Genomic DNA, 16,090 nt, shown 5'->3' with positions numbered 1-16,090 from the left:
TAATGTAAAAATTGAAGTCTCTTATGGTCGTTTTCAAAGGAGCACCAAGATGTTAGCTAGGGGGGCTTTTTGCCCCCCACGATTGCATTGAGGCTGTATAACATAGCCAGCACCTGCCTACTTGGAATATGCTCAGCCCCTGAGCCTGCTTTTTGCACCCATTAGGGTATGAGCAGACGATCAGTAAACGCTGCGGGTTGGGCGCTTCATAATTGTGCAGCATCCAACCCACAGCGTTGAGATGTTACAGCATAGTGGAGGGGATTTTAAGAAATCCATATCCATTATGTGTCCAGAGACGCTCGCGGATCACTCGCGGAGACGGACGTGCCGTCCGTCTCCAGCCAGCAGCATGTCAATTTGTCTTACGGAGACAAGTCTCTGTTAGATAAATTTCACCCTTGCGTTATATTGGATGCGGTGAATCCAGAGGCGTAGCTGGGTATTGGTTCGGGGGGGGGGGGCAAAACTTGTGAGTTGGCCCCTAACCAGAGAGCCTCAACAGATGACCGCACTGTTGCCAAAAATAATATATACAGTACAGACCAAAAGTTTGGACACACCTTCTCATTCAAAGAGTTTTCTTTGTTTTCATGACTATGAAAATTGTAGATTCACTCTGAAGGCATCAAAACTGTGAATTAGCACATGTGGAATTATATAATTAACAAAAAAGTGTGAAACAACTGAAAATATGTCTTATATTCTGGGTTCTTCAAAGTAGCCACCTTTTTCTTTGATTACTGCTTTGCACACTCTTGGCATTCTCTTGATGAGCTTCAAGAGGTAGTCACCGGAAATGGTCTTCCAACAGTTTTTGAGAAGGTGTGTCAAAACTTTTGGTTTGTAATATATATACACTCACTGGCCACTTTATTAGGTACACCTGTCTAACTGTGTGTTAAGACTTAATTTCTAATCAGCCAATCACATGGCGGCAACTCAGTGCATTTAGGCATGTAGACATGGTCAAGACAATCTCCTGCAGTTCAAACCGAGCATCAGTATGGGGAAGAAAGGTGATTTGAGTGCCTTTGAACGTGGCATGATTGTTGGTGCCAGAAGGGCTGGTCTGAGTATTTCAGAAACTGCTGATCTACTGGGATTTTCACGCACAACCATCTCTAGGGTTTACAGAGAATGGTCCGAAAAAGAAAAAAAATCCAGTGAGCGGCAGTTCTGTGGCCGGAAATGCCTTGTTGATGCCAGAGGTCAGAGGAGAATGGGCAGACTGGTTCGAGCTGATAGAAAGGCAACAGTGACTCAAATTGCCACCCGTTACAACCAAGGTAGGCAGAAGAGCATCTCTGAACGCACAGTGCGTCGAACTTTGAGGCAGATGGGCTACAGCAGCAGAAGACCACACTGGGTACCACTCCTCTCAGCTAAGAACAGGCATCTGATGGCTACTTTCAGCAGGATAATGCGCCATGTCATAAAGCTCGAATCATCTCAGATTGGTTTCTTGAACATGACAATGAGTTCACTGTACTCAAATGGCCTCCTCAGTCACCAGATCTCAATCCAATAGAGCATCTTTGGGATGTGGTGGAACGGGAGATTCGCATCAGGGATGTGCAGCCGACAAATCTGCGCCAACTGTGTGATGCCATCATGTCAATATGGTCCAAAATCTCTGAGGAATGCTTCCAGCACCTTGTTGAATCTCTGCCACGAAGAATTGAGGCAGTTCTGAAGGCAAAAGGGGGTCCAACCCGTTACTAGCATGGTGTACCTAATAAAGTGGCCAGTGTGTGTATGTGTATATATATATATATATATATATATATATATATATATATATATATATATATATATATATATATATATATATCTATATATATATATCATTTTTTTTTTTTTTTCTTTCTTTTTTTTCCTTTTCCATTATTGCGGCATCAGCGCAGCCCCCCAGTGTGCACCGCAATAATGGAAGAGAGCGTCACATGACGCTTCCTCTTCCATCATTACCTTCTTCCTCTGACAGTCACTTCATCGCGTCCCCGCTGTGTGCCAGTCTGACTGCAGCGCAGCTCCTGACATCAGAGCAGAGCATGGCCGCCGTCGAAATCAGCGTGGGAGCGAGGAGGAGAGGTGAGTATAGTGTTTTTTATGTGTGTGTGTATATATATATAGAATCATAGAATCGTAGAGTTGGAAGGGACCTCCTGGGCCATCTGGTCCAACCCCCTGCTCAAAGCAGGATTCGCTAAATCATCCCAGTCAGATGTCTGTCCAGCCTCTGTTTGAACACTTCCATTGAAGGAGAACTCACCACTTCTTGTGGCAGCCTGTTCCACTCATTGATCACTCTAACTGTCAAAAAGTTTTTTCTAATATCTAATCTGTGTCTCCTCCCATTCAGTTTCATCCCATTGCTTCTAGTCTTTCCTTGTGCAAATGAGAATAAAGTTGATCCTTCTACAATGTGACAGCCCTTTAGATATTTGTAGACAGCTATTAAGTCTCCTCTCAGTCTTCTCTTTTGCAAACTAAACATTCCCAAATCCTGCAACCTTTCCTCATAAGACAGGGTTTGCAGACCGGTCACCATTCTGGTCGCTCTTTTCTGAACTTGCTCCAGTTTGTTGATGTCTTTTTTAAAATGTGGTGCCCAAAACTGGACACAATATTCCAGATGAGGTCTGACCAAAGAGGAGTAGAGGGAAATAATGATTTCACGTGATCTAGACTGTATGCTTCTGTTAATACATCCTAGAATTGCATTTGCCTTTTTTGCTGCTGCATCACACTGTTGACTCATATTCAGTCTGTGATCTATTAGTATACCCAAGTCTTTTTCACATGTGCTGTCACTTAGCCCTATTCCTCCCATTCTGTATATGCTTTTTTCATTTTTATTGCCCAGATGTAGTACTTTGCATTTCTCCCTGTTAAAAACCATTGTGTTAGTTGCTGCCCACTTCTCCAGTTTATTTAAATCTTTTTGAATCCTCTCTCTCTCTTCTCTAGTATTAGCTATCCCTCCTAGCTTTGTGTCATCAGCAAATTTAATCAGTTTACCCTCAATTCCTTCATCTAAATCGTTGATAAAGATGTTGAACAATACAGGGCCCAGGACAGAGCCCTGTGGTACCCCACTTGAGACATTCTTCCAACTGGATGTGCAGCCATTTACGACCACTCTTTGGGTCCGATCACTAAGCCAGTTATGAATCCACCTAACAGTTGCCTTGTCCATTCCATACTTAGTCATTTTTTCAATAAGGATTGTATGAGAGACTTTGTCAAATGCTTTGCTGAAGTCAAGATATACTATATCTACAGCATTTCCTTGATCCACCCAATCAGTGATACCGTCATAGAAGGAAATTAAGTTAGTCTGACATGACTTATTAGTTACAAACCCATGCTGACTCTGTTTAATCACTTCATTCTTATCCAGGTACTGACATACATGTTTAATAATTTGTTCAAAGATCTTTCCTGGTATAGAAGTCAGACTCACCGGCCTATAGTTGCTTGGGTCCATCTTCTTCCCCTTTTTGAAGATAGGAACAACATTTGCTCTTCTCCAGTCTACTGGCACTTCTCCTGTTCTCCAAGAATTTTCAAAGATTATGGAGAGGGGTTCAAAAATTTCTTCTGCTATCTCCTTCAGTACTCTGGGGTGTAATTCATCTGGACCTGGAGACTTGAATTCATTTAGGTTAGCTAAGTGTTTCCTCACTATCTTTCTGTTTATAGATATCCTGGATTCTTCTATTCCCTTAATAGGACAGTGAATAACAGTTGATGTTACATTTCCTCTCTGAGAGAAAACAGATGCAAAATAGGAATTTAAAAGTTCAGCCTTCTCAACATCCTGTCTTACCATTTCATCATTTTCATCCTGTAAAAATCCTATAGCATCTTTGACTTTTCTTTTACTTTTGACATATCCCCAAAATCCTTTATTATTGCTTTTGACATCTCTTGCAAGCCTCAATTCATTTTCAGCTTTAGCTAATCCGATTTGTGCCCTGCAGGTTCTGCAGACCGCATTATATTCTTCTTTAGATATGCCTCCCTCTTTCCATTTTATAAACATTTTTTTCTTCCTTTTTAGCATGTGCTTAAGTTCTGTGTTCAACCATCCTGGTTTCCTTAAATGCTTCCTATTCTTCCCTCTTTTCGGAATTGTTAACAACTGTGCTTTGAGAATTTCATTTTTCAAGATTTCCCATCCTTCCTGGACATTTTTGTCCTTAAGGATATCCAGCCATTGGATCCCTCCAATTCTCTTTCTGAATCCCTTAAAATCTGCCTTTCTGAAATCTAACCTTGATGTCTGAGTCTTCACAGGTCTTCCGCCTCTAGTTATCCAAAATTCTAAAATAGCATGGTCGCTACCTCCTAGGGTCCCAGCCACTTTTACCTCCTCAACCATTTCCTCCCTGTTTATAAGGATTAGATCCAAGGTAGCAGTTCCCCTTGTTTTCTCCCTTACCTTTTGGAAGATAAAGTTGTCAGCAAGAGAGGATAAGAATTTCCTTGACCTGTTAGTTTTGCCTGAGAGAGATTCCCAACAAATTTCTGGATAGTTGAAATCTCCCATGACAACTATGTCATATTTTTTGGAGAACTTGGCCATATGATGCATAAAGAGTGTCATCCATGTCTTCAGCTTGCACAGGCGGCCTGTAGTAAATGCCTACAATGGTGTCCTTTCCATTGTTCTGTCCTTGTATTCTTACCCAAACAGTTTCCACAGAACTCCCCGTCTCTGAAGCTTCAATCTCTGTGCAGATATACGTGTTTCTAACATACAATGCGACACCCCCTCCTCGTTTATCAAGTCTGTTTCTTGCAAATAAGTTGTATCCTTCTAGTCTTGTATTCCAATCATGTGTATTGTCCCACCAAGTTTCATTGATTCCAATAACATCATATTTCTTTTCCTGTGTTAGTAGTTCCAATTCTCCTTGTTTGTTGCCCATGCTTTGTGCATTAGTATAGAAACATTTTAGTTTGTGATTGGTTTCTCTTTCTCCAATATTTTTATTAATTAGATTCTTTCGTCTTTGTTCTTCCTTTCCACTTCTAATAGCAGAGTTCTCAATAGCATTTGTCAGGTGTATGGCTTTTTCTGGTCTTTTGCTTCCCTTCCCATGTTGTTCTAGTTTAAAGCTCTCCTTACAAGTGTAGCAAGGCGACTTCCAAATACATGCTTTCCAGTCTTCGTAAGGTGCACCCCATCTCTAGCAAGTAGTCCATCATATAAGTAGTTCACTCCGTGATCCAGAAATCCAAATCGTTGCTGACGGCACCATCGACGTAGCCAGTTGTTCACCTGCAGAATCTTATTCCACCTCCTTGTTCCATGGCCATCCACTGGGAGGATGGAAGAGAAGACCACCTGCGCTCCCAGTTTTCACTTTCTTGCCTAAGTCTTCAAAGTCTCTGCAGATGGTTTCCAGGTCGTTTCTTGCGTGTCATTCGTCCCCACATGTAGTAGCAGGAATGGGTAGTCATCTGTAGGTCTGAAGAGTCCTGATATCCTGTCAGACACATCTTTAATTTTTGCACCTGGAAGGCAGCACATTTCTCTTGAAGTTATATCCGGTCTGCAGATAGCGGCCTCTGTTCCTCTCAACAGGGAATCCCCCATGACCACCACTCTCCGTTTCTTCTTCACAACATTTTTCTTTCTCCATCCAGGAGGACTCTGAAGGCGTACAAGGTTGCTGTTGGCAAAGTCTTATCCTGATGTATTTCTTCATCGTTTTCCTGCGTGAGAGCCTGGTACTGGTTTCTGAGCAGTATGGGTGCTGACTGCCTCCTGATCCTCCTGCTTCTCTGGGTCACATGTCTCCATTCCTCTGTTTCTTCAGGTGCACTTCGAATTTCTTCTCTTTCTGTAACATGAAGAGATAATTCTGCTCTGTCCAAGAACTCTTCACCTTCCTTAATGATCTTCAATGTAGCTAACCTCTCTTCGAGATTTTGCAACTTTTCCTCCAACTGGGTCACAAGCTTGCATTTGTGGCATGTGAAGTTTGGCTTTTCCACTGGTAAATCTGTGAACATGTAGCAAGAAATGCAGCTCACCAAATGGCTCCTGGCCTCTTCCATCTTGAGATTTCTTAAAAACGATGAAAGATGAGCCAAAATTCGCCGCGCCGTTAGGCGCGCGGTTTTTCCGATTTCCTCTTTTCAGCTGCAACGGCCAAAACCCAGTGATCGTTGAGCTCGCGGAGACTCTTCACTTATCCCAGAAGGCACTGGGAATATGCAAATGATCTCCTCAAGACTCTTCCCCTGGTTTTCCGATTTCCTCTTTTCAGCTGCAACGGCCAAAACCCAGTGATCGTTGAGCTCGCGGAGACTCTTCACTTATCCCAGAAGGCACTGGGAATATGCAAATGATCTCCTCAAGACTCTTCCCCTGGTTTTCCTATGGAGGGGCAGCATGATATACCCTGTATGAGGGGGCAGCATGATACCCCGTATGATGGGGGGCTGTATTATACCGTATGAAGGGGGCTACATATAGAGAAAGAACAGAGCGAGAGATTCTGTAAAGATACTATAGCAGCCCGGCTCCCGATGCAGGACATATCATGATCTGCTCACAAGGCCGACATCACTAAGTCCAAGGCGATCCCGCTGTCCGAGGAGACACGGTGATGGATCTGAAGCATTCCCTGAAGTGCCTCCATGGTTCCGTCACAACCTCCTTCCGAAATTACCTCATTTTCGGTCAGCTTTCAGCACGTCACTTCCGGTGGAACGTCACGTGCGAATTTTAAATTGCTCCTCGGGGCTCTGCCGTGTACTCCTGTGTCCACGGGAAAAGTAAGCTCCCGACCGTGGCAGACTCTCTCTCAACATCGAGACTGTTGGGAGGTGTGAATGCTCTCCACCATACACCTTGTACACGCATAGCTCCGCACACCTCAAACACACACGGCTCCGCTCCGTGCGCCCTGTAAACCCCTCCGACCTCACACATAAACTTCCCCCTCATCCAGCACCATGACAACCAGCACAGCAGAGTCCTGCATACACTGAGGATCCTGATCATGTGACCTCTGACAATTCCCCCTCCTGTGACCTCATCACAGGTCTTGTGGCAGAGAAGAGAACATAGCACAGCAGAGCAGGGAGATGATCGATTCTCCTTCCTCTGCCGCAGATACAGTTACAGCAGTGTAGCCCGGTTGGGCCCCCTCAGAGCCCGGGGCCTCTGCCCCCCTTGGTAGCTGCGCTACGCTACTGGGTGAATCCACACGGTTCAGTGAACACATGCAGATTCACCTGCGTTGAATAGACGGCAGCACTTTGGATGCAGCCAATAGGTGCTGCATCCAAAGCGCTGCCTGTTCCGGATCGTGGGCACATACCCTTAGACTATGTCTACATCCTTTAATTTTTCTGCTGCAAAACTTGCTCTCTTGGCAGTAAAAAACACTATATATGCTATGAATGCAAACTTTATGTATATTAATGAGGTATTAACTCATCTTCTGTATCCCTGAATGGGAAAATGTTATGAAAACGAAATGTACCTCAGTTTGCAGGATATGCCACTTTCAAATACATAAATCATTGTCTTTGCTGCTAGAGTGTCTATGGAATCCAGTGACCGTTTGGTTTTGGATACTTCCTAGGTTTGTTGCTCTGAGTTTTTGATACCATAGACTGTTTTAAGTACGTATTCCTATGAGTTTGAGGAAGGGTATTTATGGCTCCAATGATCTTATGAATTGTGAGAGCATTTCAATAAGGGACAGCTGCATGGTATCCCCTGTTACCTTACTTATGCTCTCACATTACTAACAATACGTGAGAAATGATCCCTGGAGTCTATTTTTGACTATCAGTATAAAGTATTTTGATAGTCGTATATGTTTGTTTGTCTTTTTTGTTATGTGCACTTTTATCAGGATAAATGTCCTTTTTAAGGATTGAAATAAAGTAGATTAGTTTTAATTTTATTGTTGGTATATTGACACCAGCCTGCTGCTTATCTATATTACACTGGTTGATAGATGATTGCTACTTTAATAAGTAAAAAACACTACGTTTAAAATGCCTGTTGTGCTGTTTTTTTTTTTTTTTTAAACGGTTTTTGCAATTTTTGGTTGCGGCTTTCATGTGTGCTTTGTCTACAGTGCATGATTAAAGCTAATTTTATTCAGCAAAAACACTGACAAAATGATTGTTGTGGTTTTTTTTTTTTGCAGCGTTTTTTTTTTTTTTTCTCTATCATTCCTTTCTATGGGTGGAAAAAATGACATGCTTCAGTTTTCAAATTCATTCAGGAAAAACAAACAAGCTTGTGCATGAGATTTCTGAAGACTCGTTGCTTTTGCCGGTGTTGTAAAAAGTCACTTTTAATTTGGATAAAATAAATTGCAAAAAAGAAATTCCCTCGCAGCACTCTCAGAAGAGCACTGTGTGAATTGTGGCTGCACGTGTTCTGGTCTTTTCTGATGCCACTCACCAGTGGACGTGCATTGAGCAGCAGAGTGTTTTGCTTGTGAAGGGGGAAAAAAAACAACTCTTTACATCTTCTACCTGAGTGAGTGTGAACGAGCTGAGGGTGACTGGAGCATAAGTGCGAACGATGCCAAGTGTATGACCTGTGATTCAGTGACTTAGGATTCAGGGAGTTTCCAAGGGAGGTATTACTGAATTGCTATTATATTTTATTAATACTTTTTATTTATTTTTATCTTATTTTTCTGTTTGGTTCAATCCCCATTAGGAATGTGCTCCACTATTGCCAATGCCATCCAGTGTACATCTTGCTACATGTATGCAATCCTTGAACAGCCGGTCGAGGGTGCATACTGCTGTGCGAGATGTGAGCACGTTGTGCATTTGGAAGCCCATATACTGGATCTAAATGTGCAGCTGGCAACACTGAGATCCATAGACAATATGGAAAGGAGTCTTCTGCTCACTGAGCAGATACTCAATTGGATAGATGAGGGGGGGAGGAGGTTGGAGCTGCAGGACGGTGAAGCAGCTAGCTGGGTGACAGAAGGTGGGGTAGAGGGAAGAGTGCCAGGGAGGCTAGTCCTGATCTGGCACACCCCAATATGTTTGCTAAGTTGGCAGATGAGGGGAGTGTCAGTACAGGGGTAGCACTGCTGCAGCAAGGCATGTCCTCCTGAAAGCCGCTGGAGGAGTGTCTGCTCCAGTAAGGGGGGAAAAAGGAGAGCAGGGCAGGCCAGACAGGTTCTGGTAGTGGGGGACTCAATTATTAGGGGAACAGATAGGCCAATCTGTCACAAAGACAGGGATCGTCGAACGGTGTGCTGCCTACCTGGCGCTCGAGTCTGACACATCGCTGATAAGGTTGACAGATTACTGGGAGGGGCTGGTGAGGACCGCTCAGCGGTCATGGTGCACATTGGCACAAATGACAAAGTTAGAGGTAGGTGGAAGGTCCTTAAAGATGATTTCAGTGAATTAGGCTTACCTTCAACCTTCAAGGTGGTATTTTCTGAAATGCTGCCTGTATTACATGCCACGCCAGAGAGGCAATGGGAGATTAGGGAGGTTAATAAGTGGTTCAGGAAATGGTGTAGGAAGGAGGGGTTTGGGTTCCTGGAGAACTGGGCCGACTTCTCAGTTGGCTACAGGTTCTACACTAGGGACGCGCTGCACCTCAGTGGGGAGGGTGCAGCTGTGCTGGGGGAGAAAATGGCTAGAAGGTTGGAGGAATGTTTAAACTGGGGACTGGGGGGAGGGTTTTCATTTTATAGGAGGGGAAGACAGTGCAGATAGAGACCTAGGCACAAATAATGAAATTGGGGTGGCACGGTGGGTGGGGTTAGAACAGTTCATAATTTCAGAAAGAATAGAGGTGCAGAGAGATACATAAAGTGCATGTATACTAATTCCAGAAGCCTCACCAACAAAATGGAGGAATAAGAATTCATTTTGTTGGAACATAATTATGACACGGTGGGGATATCTGAGACATGGCTGGACGAGAGCCATGACTGGGCGGTTAATTTATAGGGCTATAGTCTGTTCAGAAATGACCGTACAAATAAGCGAGGGGGAGGTGTGTGTTTATATGTAAAATCATCCTGCGTGATGTGAATCTAATGAAAATGTAGAGTCCCTGTGGGTGGAGATAAGGGGAAGGGGGAAAAATAATAAATTACTGATAGGGGTTTGTTATACAGTCATGGCCAAAAGTATTGATACCCCTGCAATTCTGTCAGATAATACTCAGTTTCTTCCTGAAAATGATTGCAAACACAAATTCTTTGGTATTATTATAGTCATTTAATTTGTCTTAAATGAAAAAACACAAAAGAGAATGAAGCAAAAGGCAAAACATTGATCATTTCACACAAAACTCCAAAAATGGGCCAGACAAACGTATTGGCACCCTCAGCCTAATACTTGGTTGCACAACCTTTTGCCAAAATAACTGCGACCAACCGCTTCCGGTAACCATCAATGAGTTTCTTACAATGCTCTGCTGGAATTTTAGACCATTCTTCTTTGGCAAACTGCTCCAGGTCCCTGATATTTGAAGGGTGCCTTCTCCAAACTGCCATTTTTAGATCTCTCCACAGGTGTTCTATGGGATTCAGGTCTGGACTCATTGCTGGCCACCTTAGAAGTCTCCAGTGCTTTCTCTCAAACCATTTTCTAGTGCTTTTTGAAGTGTGTTTTGGGTTATTCTCCTGCTGGAAGACCCTTGATCTCTGAGGGAGTCCCAGCTTTCTCACACTGGGCCCTACATTATGCTGCAAAATTTGTTGGTAGTCTTCAGACTTCATAATGCCATGCACACGGTCAAGCAGTCCAGTGCCAGAGGCAGCAAAGCAACCCCAAAACATCAGGGAACCTCCGCCATGTTTGACTGTAGGGACCGTGTTCTTTTCTTTGAATGCCTCTTTTTTTCTCCTGTAAACTCTATGTTGATGCCTTTGCCCAAAAAGCTCTACTTTTGTCTCATCTGACCAGAGAACTTTCTTCCAAAACGTTTTATGCTTTTTCAGGTAAGTTTTGGCAAACTCCAGCCTGGCTTTTTTGTGTCTCGGGGTAAGAAGTGGGGTCTTCCTGGGTCTCCTACCATACAGTCCCTTTTCATTCAGATGCCGACGGATAGTACGGGTTGACATTGTTGTACCCTCGGACTGCAGGGCAGCTTGAACTTGTTTGGATGTTAGTCGAGGTTAGTCTTTATCCAACATCCGCACAATCTTGCGTTGAAATCTCTTGTCAATTTTTCTTTTCCGTCCACATCTAGGGAGGTTAGCCACAGTGCCATGGGCTTTAAACTTCTTGATGACACTGCGCACGGTAGACACAGGAACATTCAGGTCTTTGGAGATGGACTTGTAGCCTTGAGATTGCTCATGCTTCCTCACAATTTGGTTTCTCAAGTCCTCAGACAGTTCTTTGGTCTTCTTTCTTTTCTCCATGCTCAATGTGGTACACACAAGGACACAGGACAGAGGTTGAGTCAACTTTAATCCATGTCAACTGGCTGCAAGTGTGATTTAGTTATTGCCAACACCTGTTAGGTGTCACAGGTAAGTTACAGGTGCTGTTAATTACACAAATTAGAGAAGCATCACATGATTTTTCGAACAGTGCCAATACTTTTGTCCACCCTCTTTTTTATGTTTGGTGTGGAATTTTATCCAATTTGTCTTTAGGACAATTCTTTTTTTCATTTAAGACAAATTAAATGAAGATAATAATACCAAAGAATTTGTTTGCAATCATTTTCAGGAAGAAACTGAGTATTATCTGACAGAATTGCAGGGGTGTCAATACTTTTGGCCATGACTGTAAGTCTCCAAAGATAATGGAAGCAAATAGATGAATATCCTTGTAAAGCAAATAGATGAAGCGGCGACTCAAGGAGAAGTCATTATTATGGGGGACTTCAACTACCCTGAAGTACATTGGGGAACCGAAACCTGCAGTTCCAGCAAAGGTAATAGGTTTTTGACAACTGTGAGAGACCATTACCTTTCACAACTGGTTCAGGACCCAACAAGGGGAGGGGGGCACTGCTAGACCTAATATTAACCAACAGGCCAGACCGCATATCAAATGTAAGGGTTGGGAGTCACTTGGGTAATGGTGATCACAAAATAAGTTTTCATGTATCCTTTAACCCCCTTCATGACCCAGCCTATTTTGACCTTAATGACCTGGCTATTTTTTGCAATTCTGACCAGCGTCCATTTATGAGGTAATAACTCAGGAACGCTTCAATGGATCCTAGTGATTGAGCTTGTTTTTTCATGACTTATTGGGCTTCATGTTAGTGGTAAATTTAGGTCAATAATTTTTGCATTTATTTGTGAAAAAATGGAAATTTGGCGAAAATTATCAAAATTTCGCAATTTTCAAATTTTGAATTTTTATTCTGTTAAACCAGAGAGTTATCTGACACAAAATAGTTAATAAAGAACATTTTCCACATGTCTAATTTACATCGGCACAATATTGGAAACAAATTTTTTATTGTTAGGAAGTTATAAGGGTTAAAAGTTGACCTGCAATTTCTCATTTTTGCAACAAAATTTACAAAACCATTTTTTTTTAGGGACCACCTCACATTTGAAGTCAGTTTGAGGGGTCTATATGGCTGAAAATACCCAAAAGTGACACCATTCTAAAATCTGCACCCCTTAAGCTGAACAAAACCACATTCAAGTTTATTAACCCTTCAGGTGTTTCACAGCAGCAGTGGAAGGAAAAAATTAACATTTAACTTTTTAGTCACAAAACTGATCTTTAAGCAACAATTTTTTTTTTTTTTATTTTCTCAAGGGTAAAAGGAGGAAGTGGACCCCAAAAGTTGTTGTCCAATTTGTACTGAGTATCCTGAAACCCCATATGTGGGGGGAACCACTGTTTGGGCGCACTGCACAACTCTGAATGGAAGGGAGTGCCTTTTGACTTTTTGAATGGAAAATTAGCTCTAATCGTTAGCGGACACCATGTCGTGTTTGGAGTGCCCCTGTGTGCCTACACTTTGGAGCTCCCCCACAACTGACCCCATTTTGGAAACTAGACCCCCTAAGGAACTTATCTAGATGCATAGTGAGAACTTTGAACCCCCAGGTGCTTCACAAATTGATACGTAAAAATGAAAAATTTATTTTTTCACAAAAATTTTCTTTTAGCCTCAATTTTCATTTTCACATGGGCAACAGGATAAAATGGATCCTAAAGTTTGTTGGGCAATTTCTCCTGAGTACACCGCCACCTCATATGTAGTCATAAACCACTGTTTGGGCGCACGGCAGGGCTCGGATGAGAATGAGCGCCATTTGACTTTTTGAATGGAAAATTAGCTCCAATTGTTAGCAGACACCATGTCTCGTATGGAGAGCCCCTGTGTGCCTAAACATTGGAGTTCCCCCACAAGTGACCCCATTTTGGAAAATAGACCCCCTAATGAACTTATTTAGATGTGTGCTGAGCACTCTGAATCCCCAAGTGCTTCACAGAAGTTTATAACGCAGAGCCGTTAAAATAAATCATTTTTTTTCCACAAAAAATGATTTTTTCCATCATACATGACTGCACCACGAGAGAGGGGATCCGCCCAACAAGGACAGGAAACCTTCAAGATAAAAGGGGCGGCTCCTCTCTCTGCATCAGTTGGTTTCCTTTCCTTGATGGGGAACCCTCAAGATGAAAACCTCTTGAAGATTCTGAAAGAAAGAAGAGGATGCCTGGTTCAGGTGATTACTGGCAGGCACCGGTCTGCTACCCCCGTCTCCAGGTACCGATAGTCGCCTCGGGGGCCATATATTCCTTTGCCCACCCTGAAACGAGTGCATGGCCACAGCCCGTGAGGCGAATGCCTGGGTGAAGTTAGAGCCTCGTAGGCTTCATTGGGTGTACCCTCCCAGATGCTGACATACCCCATAGAAGTCCACGGAGGCCACTTTCTGTTCTCCCTCCCTGTTGACGTGTGGTGGCCATGCAGCCCGTGAGGCACATCGGTGTCCGGGCAGAGGTAAGACTCCTCAGAGGCCAGATTTATCTACCCTCCTTTTTGAGCCCAGGGCGCCGGTCACCGCTTGGGCCATGGAAAGAGAAGCAGTACCTGCAGGAAGCAGTGGTGGCCAACGGCGTGATCGCTCCCTCAAGGTAAAAAACGGTCTCACAGATATGGAGGTGGCGGTGACCGGACGTCATGGTAGCCAGGGTTTATGGTGGTGCAGCGTTATCGCCCCCTCTGGACAAGTCCAGGTATGGAGGGGGCTGCAGTACCGGGTGTCATGGCGGCCAAGAATCAGAACGCCGAGATTAGGCCGGTAGCCGGGCGCGCATCGGCAGTGACGCGCCCGATAGTGGCAGTACTCGGACACACATGCTGGAGGCTGCGGGACAGAGAAAGCGCACCAGGAACTGGCCAGGGAGACCCCCCTCTAGCATAGAGAGGGAGCGCGAACCCAGGGGAAAGGCCGGCGCGCTCCGGGCGGCACATGCACGGGGAGGAGTTCAGCGCACAACGCTAGTGGTTACTGGGGTTGCGCGCAAGCCGGGCATAGTGCGCATATGTGGTTTGAGATACAGAAAGCGCATGCGAGCAGCAGGTGCAGGATCAACCAGGTGATCAAAAAAAAAAAAAGGGTAATGCTGTCAGAAGTGCTGGCATGGCTCACCAGCCATTCTAGGTTGATTGTGACTGCTCTCATCAAGAACAGCAGCAGCTAAGGCTGGGTTCACATTGTGTTAGGGTGAATCCGCTAGCGCTATCCGTTAGCGTTAACGGCGCTATCTAACGGATACGTTGGTGCACCCATTGACAGCAATGCAAATAACGCATACTAACATATGCCGAAAACGCATACTTGCTAACGCATGCCGATATTTCCTAACGCACCCTCGAACGCTGCTTGCGTTCGCTGTGCATAGGATTGTATGGGCTAACACATGGTAGCGCTTGGTACCGTAGCGCTACCATGTGTTAACGCATACCGTTAGCGCTATGGTGGTAAAGTGCACTAAAGTGACGTTAGCGCATCCGTTTAACGGATCCGTTTAAACGGATGCCCTAACGCAATGTGAACCTAGCCTAAGCAGCTTGTAAGATTGAGAGCCTTTCGCCAGATCGCTTATAGCTGCGCCAGGAGGTGCAGGAGAGGCGGTCTCGCTCAGATGAGAAGGGCCAGACTCGCCATAACTACAGTGGAAGCCGCTCGAACAGCGTACGGGCGGATCATCATGCTATTAAAAAGGAGAGGTCCATAGTCCCGATGGGAGACAAGTGAACAGACCAGTTAGCCTCCAGATCCGGTACCCGTCCTGTGAAACGTACTAGTGGTAAGTGAGCTTCAAGAAAGTCCAGTACAATATTGTCTGTTCTCTTTCTCTCTCTTGTCTCCTCTCTCCCCTCTTTTTACAATTGGTGGGGTAGAGCATTGGAGGTCCCTAAAAAAAGGGGTAAATCAAAATCTAAAGATAAGGAATATTCCTTATGCAAAAAAAAAAAAGAGAAAAGTCCCTTAGTAGTAAGGCCGGCGTCACACTAGAGAGGAATACAGACGAGTGAGAGGCGTTAAAAAAAACCGCATTGCACATGGACCAATAATTCTCTATGGGGCAGCTCCTATCAGCCGTATTTTTCTTGTGTATATTTTACGGTCCGTGCCAATCGCAGCATGCTGCAATTGTCAGCGTACTACGGCCGTAGTATGCCAATGCAAGTCTATGGGTGCACTAAAAATACGCATTACACACAGACCACACGTGTGACTTGCAAGAAATACGCACCCGGTGTCTTTTAGAAAAGCCGGCAATTCAGTGCGCTATACAGTAAACTCACACTGACAGGTTTAATAAAGAAAAGACGTAAATGTAAACTGAAATGTAAAATGTAAGCTGAAATGTAAAGTGCTGCAGAATATGTTGGCGCTATAGAAATAAAATTTATTATTACATTATTTATATTTCACAGAGTTCTTCATAGCAGAATAGCCGCTAATTCAATTGCTGGCTACTGTCAAATCATTCCCCAACCCGACATGAAATGACACACGGTTTACATACAGTAAACCTTTTCATTTCATTATTTTTTTTATATAATGTGATAAAACACTCCGGGATTGGCTTTGCTAGGGTCAAAGGTCACGTG

The 16,090-nt window shown here is 43.9% G+C and overlaps 1 protein-coding gene across 9 annotated transcripts in view; it reads left to right on the top strand.

Annotated features, from left to right (window-relative positions):
• The window catches only part of TMEM181 (transmembrane protein 181), a 527,451-nt gene that overhangs the window by 107,240 nt on the left and 404,121 nt on the right, over positions 1-16,090 (top strand). The gene's annotated exons all lie outside the window — the stretch shown is intronic.

The sequence above is a fragment of the Dendrobates tinctorius genome, unplaced genomic scaffold (genome assembly GCF_039654945.1).
Source record: "Dendrobates tinctorius isolate UK_male_01 unplaced genomic scaffold, ASM3965494v1 ptg000181l, whole genome shotgun sequence".
NCBI lineage: Eukaryota > Metazoa > Chordata > Amphibia > Anura > Dendrobatidae > Dendrobates > Dendrobates tinctorius.
The sequence above is the reverse complement of the archived record's forward strand: the minus strand, read 5'-3'. Positions and strand labels throughout refer to the sequence as shown.